The sequence below is a fragment of the Pongo abelii genome, chromosome 13, assembly GCF_028885655.2.
Source record: "Pongo abelii isolate AG06213 chromosome 13, NHGRI_mPonAbe1-v2.0_pri, whole genome shotgun sequence".
Lineage (NCBI taxonomy): Eukaryota > Metazoa > Chordata > Mammalia > Primates > Hominidae > Pongo > Pongo abelii.
The window spans coordinates 91195937-91211135 of record NC_071998.2 but is presented as its reverse complement, the minus strand read 5'-3'; the positions used below and the strand labels follow the sequence as shown (position 1 = coordinate 91211135).

The 15199-nt window shown below is 37.1% G+C and overlaps 1 protein-coding gene and 1 pseudogene across 7 annotated transcripts in view; both read right to left on the bottom strand.

Moving 5' to 3' along the window:
• Positions 1–15199, bottom strand: part of INVS (inversin) — a 203359-nt gene that overhangs the window by 133279 nt on the left and 54881 nt on the right. The gene's annotated exons all lie outside the window — the stretch shown is intronic.
• Positions 1–15199, bottom strand: part of LOC129047954 (homeobox protein NANOG-like) — a 28118-nt pseudogene extending 12919 nt beyond the window's left edge.

Here is a 15199-nt window from a genome sequence, read left to right as displayed (position 1 = left end):
TCTCACTGAGTTAAATGCTATATCTCATTAATAGATTCCAAAGTTGGAACAATAAAAGATTTTAGAGAAGTAGTGGTATTTTTAAACATCTCTGCAAAACTGAAAAATAGAAAACGAAATGATCCAAGGATGTTAGATATTAAACTGTATCCAGAACGAATTCTGACACTACAAGAATTCATTGTTTCATTCCTTGAAGGTATTTATTTAGCACCTGTTTTGTGCAAGGCATTGTAGGAAGATATAAAGATAAATTTGATAGGATTCTATATTCTAGAAGCTTATAGAATAACAGGGGTAAAGTTGTTCATGAATAATTATGGGATAAAAAGGGCTAAGATTCATACATAAGGGTCCAATGTTATTCTTAGGACTGTTACCTAAGTGTTTTGGTTGACATTTCTTAATTTTAACTTCAATCTGCTTGAATACATTTTTTTTTTACATGCTCAAGGGCCTTATCATTTTGTGATCTAAGTCAGGACTCTTTAGACTATGTGTCCCTTAACATAATCAAAAGTTTTACACAGTCCTTTCAAATCTATTAACTTATTTAACTCCTGTAAGAACCTAAGTATTGCCACAAATTTAAAAAATAGGAAACAGAAGTCCAGAGTATTTAAACTTAAAACTTGCCTAAAATCACTCTGTTAGAAAGAAGCGAAACCTAAGTCATGAATCTAGGTCTTCTGATTTGTATCAGTCCAATACTTTTGCCAAGGTTATACCTGATATACATCAGAGAAAAGAAAGAGATGCATGGAGAAAATTATAAAGAAGGTAAAATGTACCAATTTTGTCAAGAGGTATGAGGAAGTAGGAAAGGTATATGAATTTGGTGATCAGAAGGGCAGTGGTTAGTTGCAAATCCCTTTCATTTAGTCCAATTTAATCAATATTCAAGTTTTAAATCTAACTCTTCAGTAAATATTCAAATTTATTTATTGTCCTCCATGTAGGACAGACACTTCACGGTCTGATCCCACTTTACTTATCCAATAACATCTCTCTATGTTTTCTACCTCATAGTCAATAATACATACATATTGAGCTATAGTCATATGTTGCTTAACAATGGGAATATGTTCTGCAAAATGTATCATTAGGTGATTTTGTCATAGTGTGAACATCATAGTATACACAAACCTAGATGTTATAACTTATTACACACCTAGGCTATATGGTATAACCTGTTGCTCCTAGACTACAAACCTGTACAGTATATTACTGTATTGAATACTCTAGGTAAATATAACACAATGGTAAGTATTCATGTGTCTAAACATATCTAAACATAGAAAAAGTACAGTAAAAATATTCTATGAAAGATAAAAAATAGGCTGCGTGTGACGGCTCATGGGACCACCATTGTATATGTGGTCTGAAGTTAAACAAAATGTCATTATGTGGCACGTGACTGTACATATTCTTTCCCTCCTTGAGAATACTCCAAGGGAATGGAGGGAATACTCCTTGGGGATGGGCTTCCCATCTCTTTTCTCCTCTCCACTTAGCATAGTTGCTATCTATTGAAGGAAGCCATTCTTGACCACAACACCCCAGGATGGCTTAGATGCCCCTCTTACATTTTCCTATGATATACCTAGGCTTAGTCCTTTCCTAGCATTTAACACAGGAATACTATATTTTCATTACCCATTTAGCTTATCTGTTGTCCCCATTAAACTATGAACTTCTTTGAGGGCAGGACAGTCCCTGTCATGGTTGTATTTCCATAACTTAGCACAGTGGCTTTTGCACAAATATTTGTTGAGTGAATAATAAGGATTACAAGGAGTTACAAAGCAACAAAATATTCTAATCTAACCTCAAGAGCAACAATTTTGTTCATAGGTCATAGAAAGTATGTTCTCATCAAAACCCCAAATACAAACCTATTAAAACCTATTTAAACTTTGAACTCCTTTTGCAAGGATATCAAATCTGATCTTACCATTTCCTTTTTTATTTTATCTTTTTTGAGACAGAATCTTGCTCTGTCACCCAAGCTGGAGGGCAGTGGTGTGATTACAGCTTACTGCAGCCTCGACCTCCTAGGCTCAAGCAATCCTCCCTCTCAGCCTCCCAAGTAGCTGGGACCACAGCTGTGAACCAACATGACTGCTAATTTAAATTTTTTTTTTTTTTGTACAGACAGGGTCTCACTACATTGCTGAGGCTGGTCTCAAACTTCTGGGCTCAACTGATCCTCTGGCCTTGGTCTCCCAGAGTGCTGGGATTACAGATGTGAGCCATTGTGTTTGGCTGACCTTACTATTTCCTATGAGTAATTCTGCTTAAGTATAAATGTACTCACAATTATACTTCCACAGATAGAGCTCTAGAAGAACTGCATGAAATCTGAGAAATTTCTGTAATCACGAATAATTGTTTGAAATTTTAAATATTTCTAGCTTAGATCAAGCAAAGCAAGCACTTTAGATAACCATAATTCTAAATTCTTAGTCAGTAGTATTGAGAATTTTGCTGATCTTCACTGTGGATTACACAAGTGAGTAAAATCATAGAATTTTCAAGCCAGCACTGATCAGGAAGAACTTAATGAAATATTTGTAATGGTAATAGATAGTATGGACCTCAGGGTTTGAAGGGCCCAATGAGATAACCAGGTTCATCCATCTAGTGTCTTTTGTATATGCATTTAGTTCTTTTGGAGTATTTTTTGAAGTTATTTCAAATTGGTTAGCTGGGCTTTGAATGACTATAGAAAAGGGACCATGGGTTTATAGAGATGGACCAAGTATATAATCCATAAGTTAGAAATGCCTATTCACATACTCTTGGCATTACTGTCAACTCACCTTTATTCAGGGCTTTCATAAAGATATACTGTATAGATGATGCTTACAAATGCTCTTAGTACCTACCACATTGTAAAAACATTTTTAAAAAATTGTACACGCTTTTGGACAACAGCAATGAACTGAATTTAATTTGTACATAGAGAATGGATTCATAAAGAAATTTATACTTTTTTTATAAAATTGTGTTTAACATTTATCATTATTAAATTTGCTCAATTTCTATGAAATTTAGTGGAATTTAAAGTCATTTACTTGGCTTTGCAGAGGTAGTATTAAGAGCTCCATAGATTAGGGAACACGCTAACTCATTTTTCTCAAATACCTTCTCCATTCATACTCCAAATGATGGCATTATAGTATAAATATAAAGGAGTACAGCGTAAGTATGTAGGGATATACAAAAACAATTTGGGACTGAATTGGACATGATACCATTGATATCACTTAAATGCAATCCTGTCACTTGCTAAGGAAGAAAAAATTAGGCATTCCTTTGAAGAAGTAATTTAGCCAATGCATAATTCTTCATTTTTTTGAATTGGTTCAGGTTGGAATAAATGAAAGATTTTGTTTCATAAGAAACCACATTTCTAAATGACCAGGGGAGAAAAATAACTGTCACATATCCATACTTCATTATTAACTAATCTATCCTTTTAATGTCTCACTTATTTTTTCTATTAATAGTATTAAAAATGCTTATCACTTGTTAATTCTGACAATGAGATGACAACTTATGCAATTTCTCTCATAAAGTTTCATTTTTCACCTCCATTCAAGTGGTTTATCTTCTGGCATCAGCAAAGACAAAAGAACCAACCTGGATTTGTATAGCGTTATGTGTGAATGTGTGTGTATATTACACATCCAACCTTAAAAATATCATTTAAAGTTCCATAGATTTATTATCTAAAGGGATATTTAATTAAGTTTAAAAGGGAGCATATGTTAGTTGAATCAACTTCAGGATCTATTCCTTTGTATAAAGGGCTTTCACATGCCTTTCTCCTCAGTTCTGAAAGCACAAGGTTCCTTATTCCCTTCACCATGAATAAGGCCGACATTTGACAGCTTCACAAGGCTGACAGGGTTACCCAACAGCCCACCCTCCCTATTCTCAATCCAATTAGACCTCTAATCCTCCAGATGAAAGGCCCAACTGCTCACGTTCCTCATGACAACGACAGCTATTGATTATTTGTCACTGCAGCTAACACCTTCCCTGTCGAGGCTGCTCTGACAGAAGCAAACCTACCAAATTAGACAGCACTTTATCTGCCCTGGAGGCCAAATGGCACAACAAGTAAAGGCTAATAAATGGTATAAAAATGAACAAATCATAACATTATGACAGGCTGATCGTTGCCAGCAGCCTCCCAGCTCAAGCTTGACGTTCTGTTAGTCTGGCTCCTTCTCTTTCCCCTCTGCTCTAGCTCCAACTTTGACTGAATTAAAGGCCAGAACAATTAAGGCATTTGACCAGCAAAGATAAGCCAATTGAAGTATCACCAAGGGACAAAAATGTCAATAACTGACTGCCATTTGTCAATACAAACATTCTGGAGATGCAAATGCTCCGGCCTCTGCTCTCCACTAGGCTGCACTGACTCACTTTCCAGCAAGAGTCAGTTCAAATGGACAGTCTGTGGCTATTTAACCAGAAGAGAAAAAAAATAAAGAAAAGAGAAAGAAATATCTAGTCCCAAGAGAGGAAATATTCTATGAAGTACAAGCAGGAGTCGCTGGGGTGGGGAGGAAGGACTGTGTGAGAAAAAGAAAGATAGCAAAACAGGATTATTCTTCCTTTAAAAATATTCTAATATTAGACAACTGGAATCTCATAGTATGTTTGTTGCCCACAATATATGCATCATGTAAGAAATCCTGGATTACCTGGGAGAATTATTAAAGCTATAACTTTAGAAGTACACTCATTCATTCAACAAGTATTTTTTGAGCACCGACTACTAGTTCTAGGCAATGGGGATAAATTGGTGAATAAACAGACCAAAAATAAATCCCCAACTTCAGGGAGTTTATATTATAGTGGGGCAAAAGACAATAAGCAAGATAAATAAGTAAAATATATAGTATTTTAGATAGCGTTAAGTGCTAAGAAAAGACATAAAGCAGAGTAGGGAGAATACAATGTGTGAGGTGAGGTGGGTATTAGATAGGATTGTCAGAAAAGGGTTCACTGAGACAGTGACTTGAATAAGAAACTGATGAAAGCAAGGGAGTTCAACACAGAGATTCCTACTGGAACAGCATTCCTAGGAGAGGGAAGAACAAATGCAAAAACCTGTGGTGAGAGCTTGACTCACCTACTAGAGGAACAGCACTGAGGTCACAGTGGTGTATGTGGAGGAAATATGTGGAAGATTAGAAATAAGGTCATACAAACAACAGAATTCAGAACATGAAAAAAAAGGCTTGATAGGTCACAGGAAATACTTAGTCTTTTACTCTGAGATGGAAAATCTTTTTTTTTTTTTTTTTTTTTTTTTGAGATAGAGTCTCCCTCTGCCACCCAGGCTGGAGTGCAGTGATCTTGGCTCACTGCAAACTCCAACTTCCAGGTTCAAGTGATTCTTGTACCCCAGCCTCTGGTGTAGCTGGGACTACAGGCACGCACCACCATATCTGGGCAAATTTTGTATTTTTAGTAGAGATGGGGTTTTGCCATGTTAGCCAGGCTGGTTTTGAACTCCTAACCTCAAGCGATCTGCCTGCCTTGGTTTCCCAAAGTGCTGGTGTAAGCCACTGCACTCAACTGGAAAATCCTTTAAAGGGTCTGGAGCAGAGGAGTGACATGCTTTGACTTAGGTTTTAAAGGATCATTCTGGTTGGTATGTTGGGCATAGACTGCAGGGGGCAAGAGCAGAAACCAGGAGACCAGTTAGGACACTATTATAATTATCCAAGCAAGGTTACTACAATAATCTAACCCAACATGATGGTGGCTAGGACCAAAGTGGTAGTAAAGGAAATGTTGAGAAAAGTGGTTGCATTCTGGATAAATCTAGATTTGTAGATAAATCAACAAATCAAATTTGTTTATAGACACCAGTATCATACAGGTGAACAAGACTTTGTATAAAAATATTAATAGGTGCTCAATGCGTGTTAGTTGAATTGAATTCTCTACCTGGCAGTTCTGCTAAAAATGCTACGCCTTGCAGCAAGGGATCTGTGGCTTCTTTTTTTTCTTAGACAGGGTCTCATTCTGTTGCCCAGGCTGGAGTACAGTGGTGGCAGCATGGCTCCCAGCAGCCCTGACCTCCCAGGCTCAAGTGGTCCTTCCACCTCAGCTTCTTGAGTAGCTGGGACTACAGGCATGTGCCACCATGCCTGGCTAGTTTTTGTTTTGTTTTGTTTTTGTTGTTTGTAGAGATGGGGTCTTGCTATGTTGCCAGGGCTGGTCTTGAACTCCTGGGCTGAACCCATCATCCTGCCTAGGCTTCCCAAAGGAGCTCTGGCTAAACCCAAATTTTCTAAAGATGACTTTGAGCACAGACTTTGGAGTCAAACAGATACATATTTGAACCCTGGTTCTGCCACTTAATGACAAATTACTCAAGCTCTTGAGTCTCAGGTTTTTCATCTAGACAATGCGATATTCTATTATTCTTGACTGGGTGAGCAAAAGGAGTAGAGATGTAAGAAGAGGTTAAGTTTAAAACCTTTTAGCCCAGAATTAGAATAGGAAGTGACGAAATAATATTTTTATTGCTTAAAAAAATCCCCAAGCTCTGTCCACTATAAAAGCCTAGAAACAATCACCAACCTGGTAGCAGTGAGCACCCTAGATCCTAGATTGTGTTCTCCAAATATTTTTCCTACTAAAAGTAAAGCTATTGGAGAAATAGCTGATTCCAGGTCTGAAACAAAAAATATAGAAATGAATCTGGAATATTTGGACATAGCAGATAGAAAGGAAGCTATCAAATACTAGGCTCATGTCAAATGGATCCAGAAGTCTACTTGACAGGCCTCCCACAGGCCAAAAATAGAGTAATCTGAATACTAATTAAGGATAATCAACGGATTGATATAGCAAATATGTTAAAATGATACTAAAAAATTCTAGGCCTTGTTCATAATGATACTAAAAATGAAAAAAAAATAATTGATTATCCTAGGAGGATGCCAGGAAACCAATTCATTATTTTGAAAATTGGTACATAAAGAGGGAGAATCAAGCATTCATCCTTCCTTTCCTATATGAACTGTACCATTGAGTAATCTAATAGTAGATAAGGGGAAGTTTCTCTTTAATGAATTAGTCCAGCTAATAACCGTAGGATAGATGGTAGAATTAAAGTATCATCATTTTGCAACTCCTAATGAACAATGGGCTCTAGGCACTGAGCATCACTAATTGTTAACATCATAAAAATAGACACAGTGAAACATTATGTCCCTCCTAAGAATGAATGTACCATAACAATAAAACAGTTTGCCAAAAACTGAACTGTAATTCTAACAAACAAAATGATAAATGCTTGAGGTGATAAATACCCCACTTACCCTGACATGACTATGACACATTGTATGCCTGTATCAAAACATTACATGTACCCCATAAACACATATACCCACTAAATATCCATAAAAATGAGAAATTAAAAAAAAAATTGAACAATAATCAGATCAAGTCTTTAGATCCAACAGCTAATTTACAGGAAATACATAGGACTGAGGAATAGGTTTATCACACCTGAAGGGAGAATCATCTTACTAAGGCAATCAGTCTACACTAAGACATCAAGTTAGGGCAGGGGTTAAGCCACAATAGCCAAAAAGTTGTAAAAAAAAAAAGAAAAAGCCAAAAGAAACAGAGATGGAGGGTGAATCTATAGATTAAAAAAGACTTGACATATCAGCCAATCACAATATATAGTTCTTATTTGGAATCCAATTCAAACATGTGTAAATAAACAAAAACATTTATGACATTTATGAGACAATGGTAATTTGAACATCAATGGGCCATTTTATCATACTATGATATTAAGTGATTCTTGTTACATTTTTTGAAAAGTATTATCATGATTATATTTTAAAAGGTCATTTCCTCTTAGAAATACATATTGATATAATGATATCACTACAATATCTGAGATTTGCTTTAACATGGGAAGGGGAGAAGTTAATGAAGGAATACAGGAAATAAGATTAGCATGACCTGGTAATTACTGAAGCTGAGTGATGATACATGGAGCGTCATTTTACTATTCTATTTTTGAATATGTTTGAAGTTCTCCTTAAGAAAACATTTTAAAAAATGAGGCTTAAAAAAAACTTAGTGTCAAAGTCATTGACTCTTCCTTTCACATCTATAATTTGCAGAAAATTCAAGATATATTTAATATTGGCTACAACACGGTGACTAGAGTTAATAACAATGTATTATATGCTTGAAAATTGCTAAGAGTAGATTTTAAGTGTTGACACCATGTATAAATATGAGGTAGTTATACATAATTAACATATGTACTGCCTCATAATTAATTTAGTCAATCCACAATGTATACATATTTCAAAACATCATGTTGTACACATAAATGTATACAATTTTTGTCAATTAAAATAAATAAATTAGAAAAAAATAAAATTGGACTTCTAACCACCTCTGCCACTACCACTCTGGTCCAAGTCAACATCAACTCTCAGCTTCCTAATTAGTCTCTCTTCTGCTTTCATCCTTTGACAGTCTATACTCAACACAGCAGTTAGAATGAACCTTTCAAAATATAAGCTAGATCATATTTTCTGTGCTCAAACACTTCAATAACCATACCCTCTTGTGCAGTGTAAAAGTAGAATCATTAAATAGCATACAGGCTTTCTGTGATCTCTGAACTCGTCCTTACTTGACTAGAGCCACAGTGGCCTCCTCGCTAACTGTTTCCTATAAATACGAAGCATGTGCCCATTTCTGGACCTTGCACTTGGCATATTCTCACCCAGAAAGGTTTGTTCCTTCATAATCTTTAAGTATTTGCTTAAATATTACTTTCTTAAGTGAGGTCTACCCTGATCACCCTATTTATATTTGCAAACCCCTACACTCCCTATCACCCTCACCTGTTTTATTTTTTTCCCATAGCATGTATCCCCATCTGACATAATATATACTTTAAAAATGTATTCACTTGTTTATTGGTTTGTTTCCCACCAACAAATTGTAAGATACTTGAAGTCAGGGATTTTTGTTTTGTTTTGTTCACTGCTATATCCCACATATATAGAGCAGTACCTTATGATTAGTAGGTGCTCAATAAATATCTATTATTAAATGAATTCTTTCAATTTTCAGATCATTGCTTTTTAAATTCTGAATTCAGAGACTAGATGATTGCTTTTTATCACTACACTTCTCAATTAAGTTTGTGGGGTAAAAACACGTGAGGTGGTGCCCGCGTTTGTTACTGGAACAGCTAAGTGATTTGACTGTTTCCTCATTTGGGAGCATTTGGGAGGAAATATCCACATTTGCTAAAAAAAAAAAATAGAAAGAACATCAAGGTAGGAAAAGTTAGGGTCACCCCAGTGGCAAGAAAGAGTCTGTAGAGCTGGTTTTCTTGTAGCCTAGAGCTAAAGGGCAATGCCACTAGATGGAATTCCATGAAGGTGACCTACAGCCTATGGCCATTGCTTTTGAAAGTAGGTTCACAAGGCTCTGTAAGTGTCCAACAGACATTGTGGCTGACACCATGGATTGCCTGGCTAATACATATGCCCATCCTCTTCTAGGCTTCTAGGCCAACAGAACCCTGATATTGGTTGGTCTCCTTTTAAGTAGATATGTCCTTCAGAGAAGGCTGGGTCCTTGCCAAACTCAGAAGGTGACTTTTTTTTTTTTTTTTTTTTTTTTTTTAGATGGAGTCTTGCTCTGTCACCCAGGCTGGAGTGCAGTAGCACGATCTTGGCTCACTGCAACCTCTGCCTCCCAGGTTCAAGCAATTCTCTGCCTCAGCCTCCTGAGTAGCTGGGATTACTGGCGCCCGCCAAGGTGACTTTGAATGACATAGCAATCAGGAAGTTTTCATTTTCCTTGCCAAGGGATAGGATTAGGCCTGGGAATCAAAGGAATGGAAAGAGCATCTGCCACAGGGCTTCTGAGAAGATTTTCCATGTTCAAAAGATAAACAAGATACGAGTATTTGATTTTTCTGCTTCTAGATATTGTGGTCTATGTGCAATGCCTGAAATTTAGGCAGCCACCTTGAAATTAACTCCAAGGAAAGCTAGCTTAAGATCCTGGCTAAGCCAACATCCTGATTACAGCAGAGAATAAAGATTTAAAAACCCAGGTCCTTGCTAATATCATTGAGCCACTGAGTTAATCAACCCTGGGTATTACCTCTTGTTATGTAAGACTGCTTGATGTGTAAAATAATACATGTGCTTGTCATCTAAGCCACTTTTATGTTATTTGTATTAACAGAAAATGTGTATTAATAATACAAATTTCCATGATGGACCCAAATGATTATAGAGCCACCCAAGCAAATATGAAATATTTCAGGAAAGGAAATCAGTTAGAGCATAGACTGCATTTCTGAACTCTAGTTGATTGTGCTACCGGCCCGTTACTTATTATTATACCATTTAGTCTATTATTTCCGGCTCCTTTTTGTGGCCTACATGGTGCTTCATGTCAGTTCCCAGACTTTTCTTCCAGGCTTTATCTTCTGTGTGAGATGCTCCTTGCAGGAAGTCTAACTGTTTATTACTCTGGAGGTTTTAGTTTTAAGTTTTCTTAGTTGACAGACAATGAGTGGGATTGATAATTATCTTCTGGGGTCCTTGTGACCTTCCAATTTTCCCAGTTGAAGTTCTCTATCTGTAGGGTATGCTCTTCTTCCTTCAGTTTTGGGGCTTACCTTGACTCTAATCAAGGCAAGATTTAAGTCTAACTCATTAGTGAGATTAGCAAGAGTTAAATCAACCTAAGCGAAGCCTGACCAGATAATGTAATTCAGTTTTCTGTCTTGCTCCTGCAATCCAATCCTAACCTTGTGCCCCAAGGTCTAGAAAATTGATGTTCATCCATCCATCCATCCATCCATCCAGCCAGCCATCCATCCATCCATCCATCCATCCATCTGGCCAGCCACTCAACAGCATTATGGTCTTAGTCACTGGGGCTCCAATTATGTTCTTTGTAAACTAACTTCAAAACCTTCCTAACACCCAAATTTCCTCAATTTCCTACCTTTTGTGAGTTCTCCTAAGGAATGAATTATAAGGCCCACTTCTGGCAGACTGACAAAATTAAAGTAGATCATATTCAAATTCTTCTGGAGCACAACACTCAATTTATGAGTTGTTTTTTTTTTTTGAGATGGAAGTCTTGCTCTGTCGTCCAGGCTGGGCTGGAGTGCAGAGTTGTGATCTTGGCTCACTGCAACCTCCGTCTCCTGAGTTTAAGCAATTATCTCGCCTCAGTCTCCCAAATAGCTGGGACTACAGGTGCCCCCACCACACCCAGCTAATTTTTGTATTTTTGGTACAGACAGAGTTTCACCATGTTGGCCAGACCGGTTTGTCTCAAACTCCTTATTGCAGGTGATCTGCCCAACTCGGCCTCCCAAAGTGCTGGGATTACAGGCATGAGCCACCATGCCCAGATAATTTATGAAATTTTTGTCATAAGAAGACAACTGCCTAGACTAAATGGTAGTAAAGGGAATGGGAAGAAAAGAACAAATGTAGGATGATTGACAAACAAGATCAACAGAGCTTTGTTGTTGTTGTTGTTGTTTTTGAGACATAGTCTCATTCTGTCACCCAGGCTGGAGTGTAGTGGCGTGATCTCAGCTCACTGCAACCTCCGCCTCCTCGGTTCAAGCGATTCTCCTGCCTCAGCCTCCTGAGTAGCTGGGATTACAGGTGCCTACAACCATGCCCAGCTAATTTTGATCAATAGACTTTGATGTGTCATGGAACTGAGGAAGACAGAAGGAGTCAGAGATTAGGGTAATATTTTGAGCCCAAATTACTGAGGAATAATACTTTTCTTCATAGCAATGGAGAAATTAACAAAGGAAGCTATGTTTTAGGTTACAGTGGGATATTTAAATGTAAATTATGGAGGGAGATAACTAACCGAACTAAATTTAGGAAAGAGAGCACAACTATAAATTCAGACTTGCAAGTCAGCCTTATGGAAGTGAAGTAGAACAACTGAGTTCTGAGGAGAATGTACAAATGCAGGAAAGGACTCTATTGACTAATAAATATGTATGTTTCATAATCTGCACATAAATGATGAGACTAAAAAGGTAATATGCTATGCTGTTTGGGAAGACAGTCAATTAGACATCCAGGATTTCTTGTTATTATATATATCACTCTGTATTCAAAATATAGATGCATTCCTTTTGAACCCTGAGGGCTACCTCATAGGGTTGTATGAGGTGTACAAATGATGCAATGCATAACCTGTGTAGTTATCTAGCAGTCCTGTCTCAGTGGCTGACTGTGCTAAATGGTGAGCTCTTTAAAACCAATGAAGAATGTCTTCCTCACCACAAGAATCCTCCATGCATAGAGAGTGGAACAGAATATGCCCTCAGAATATGCTTGCTGAAAGAGCTCCCAGAAGGGCATTGTTTCAAGGTTCTCTTGATAGTCTTCATTTGGAAGTAGCAAAGGCTTCACAAGATACATCAGAGCAAAGCCTGATGCTGCTCTGTTTATAATTTTACAGCAATCATTTGTACTTCCAGAGGCTACCCTGGTTAGAAATCATGAAGTGGATTCCTCCCACAATACTGAGGACACATAGTTTGGGGAGATGGTCCAGGGCAGCATTTTCATTACGGTCAAGTGTGATGACAACTTCCTAGAACATCCATTCTGACAACAGCAGAATCATCAGAGTCGATTCATTAGAAGGGGATTTTGATGAATAAACCTTTAGCTACACTTTCTGAGAAGTCTCCAGAGTTATGAGGCAAAAAAATTAATTCCAGCTACTCAAGCAGAGACACCTGGTAATTTCATAGTTATTAGTATAACTCAGATATAACATTTTAATAGGAGGCATCCTCAGTGATGAAGATATTTTAAATTAGTAGAAGAGAGGTGCTACGAACACCAGAGAAAACTGCCTTCTATTATAGTTTAGTCTGTATTTTTTATGTATTTGTGTTAGTGTGTTCTAGCAAATAGGAGGTAATTGGTTATGGAATTCCTATCTATAATAAAGCAATGTTCCAGGAATAGCTTTGTGTCTACCTGGTGTTATTAGTCCAAAGATTAAAAATGCTGGATATAATTTTCTCTGAAAAAAGTAAAAAACCCATTAACATAAAAGGATGTAGCTAGTAGAGCCACTCTGGGCCATTGACTATCTGTATGTCATTTACTTGGTTATCTCTGCAGAATATACTATTTATCTCCAAGCCTTTGAAAATTAATTCTGATTTTTCAATATCTAGTTCAAATTCTCTCTCCTTCATGAAATCTTCCCTAAAACTTCTCATTGAACATTCCCTTCCTCTATCTTTCCATACCATTTTGTTTGTATTCTTCTCTAGCACATATGCATTCTACCTTATACTTGAATTTTTTGTAGATTGTCTTAGTCCATTTGTATTTTTATAAAGGAATACCTGAGGCTGGGCAATTTATTTAAAAAACAGGTTTATTTGGCTTATGGTTCTGCAGGCTCTACTAAATGCATGGTGCCAGTATCTGCTTCTAATAAGGACCTCAGGAAGCTTCTAATGATGGGGGATGGTGAAGGAGAAGCAGCTATGTCACATGGCGAGAGAGCAGGCAAAAGAGAGAGAGAGAGCGGGGAAGGATGCCAGGCTCTTCTAAACAACCAGCTATCACATGAACTAATAGAGCGAGAATTCACTCATTACCTCTGGCACCAAGCCATTCATGAGGAACCTGCCCCCATGACCCAAACACCTCCCATTAGGCCCCTCTTCCAACCACTGGGGATCAAATTTCAACGTGAGATTTGGAGGGGACAAATATTCTAACTATAGCATAAATACAGCTCATCTACTCCATTAGAGTTAACTTTGCTCACCTTTGTATTCCCCACAGCATTTAGTCCAGAGCATGGACTAGATGATAATTATAATAGTTAATATTCATTGGGCACTATTTTGGTGCCACGCACTGAGCTAAGTAAGAAGTTTGTGGGCACCAGTTCATTTCATTCTCATAGGAATGTGGTAATATAGGTATCATTATTATTCTCATTTTTCAGATGAGGAAACTCAGAATTAAAGAGATAAATGTCACAGAGCTAATAAATAAATGAGCAGGGACTAGAATCAATATAGGTCCAACTCCAAGAACAATTCTCTACTCTTTATTCAATATACTTAGAGAATTGAAGTGTAATAAGAACTCTGCTGTCATTGAAAGTTATAAATGAAAATATAAAGATTTTTTTCTGGAGTGCTAAAGCTTTTTGCATTACCAATCAAATCAATATTTTAAGAATGGAATGCAATATTTATGGTACAGAAAAGAGATAATAGGATTCCCTTGGATCAGCTAAAATATATCCTATGAGGTCTTCATTAAATATGAGAATATAAACAAGATAGATCTACTAAGAGGAAAGAAAAACTATCATTCTTTACAAATAGGAAACTTCCCAAATAAAAGCAATACAGATGGCAGAATAATAAAAACTGGAATGAAAAATTGGATATGCTATGCCCTTATTGAGTGACAAATGTTCTGTGATATATACCATGTTAAGAAATACTAAGAGATACGAAAATAAATTTTAACAAATGGGTAGTGAGAACAAGTAAGCTTCTTCTGCATTAGAAACATTTAAAAGGAGACCATAAAAGTGTCAGAAAAGGTAGCATTTTGTTGTAGGAGATAATGAAAAATGATTTGGGAAATGAAGGCAAACAGGATTTAGTCCCCTCTTTGAAGCCAAAGATCTGAAACTCAGTTAAATTCCAAAGAAAATAAAACATGTAAGGAACTGCAGGAATTGCAAGGAATTGTCACCATTAAAGGGTGGCAGAAAGTCTGGCTCAATATAAAATTTAGAATTTTAAAAAAGTCTGTTTTTGAACTTTTTTCAGACAAAAATAATGCATGCCTCTTGTGAAAATGTTTTCCTATCATTTAAACCATGAGTTTTCTCATAATACCACTATAAGACATTTCTACTATTTCTTGGCTGGGCACGGTGGCTCACACTGTAATCCCAGCACTTTGGGAGGCTGAGGCGGGCAGATTATGAGGTCAGGAGATCGAGACCATCCTGGCTAACACAGTGAAACCCCGCCTCTACTAAAAATACAAAAAAAATTAGCCAGGCATGGTGGCGGGCGCCTGTAGTCCCAGCTACTTGGGAGGCTGAGGCAGGA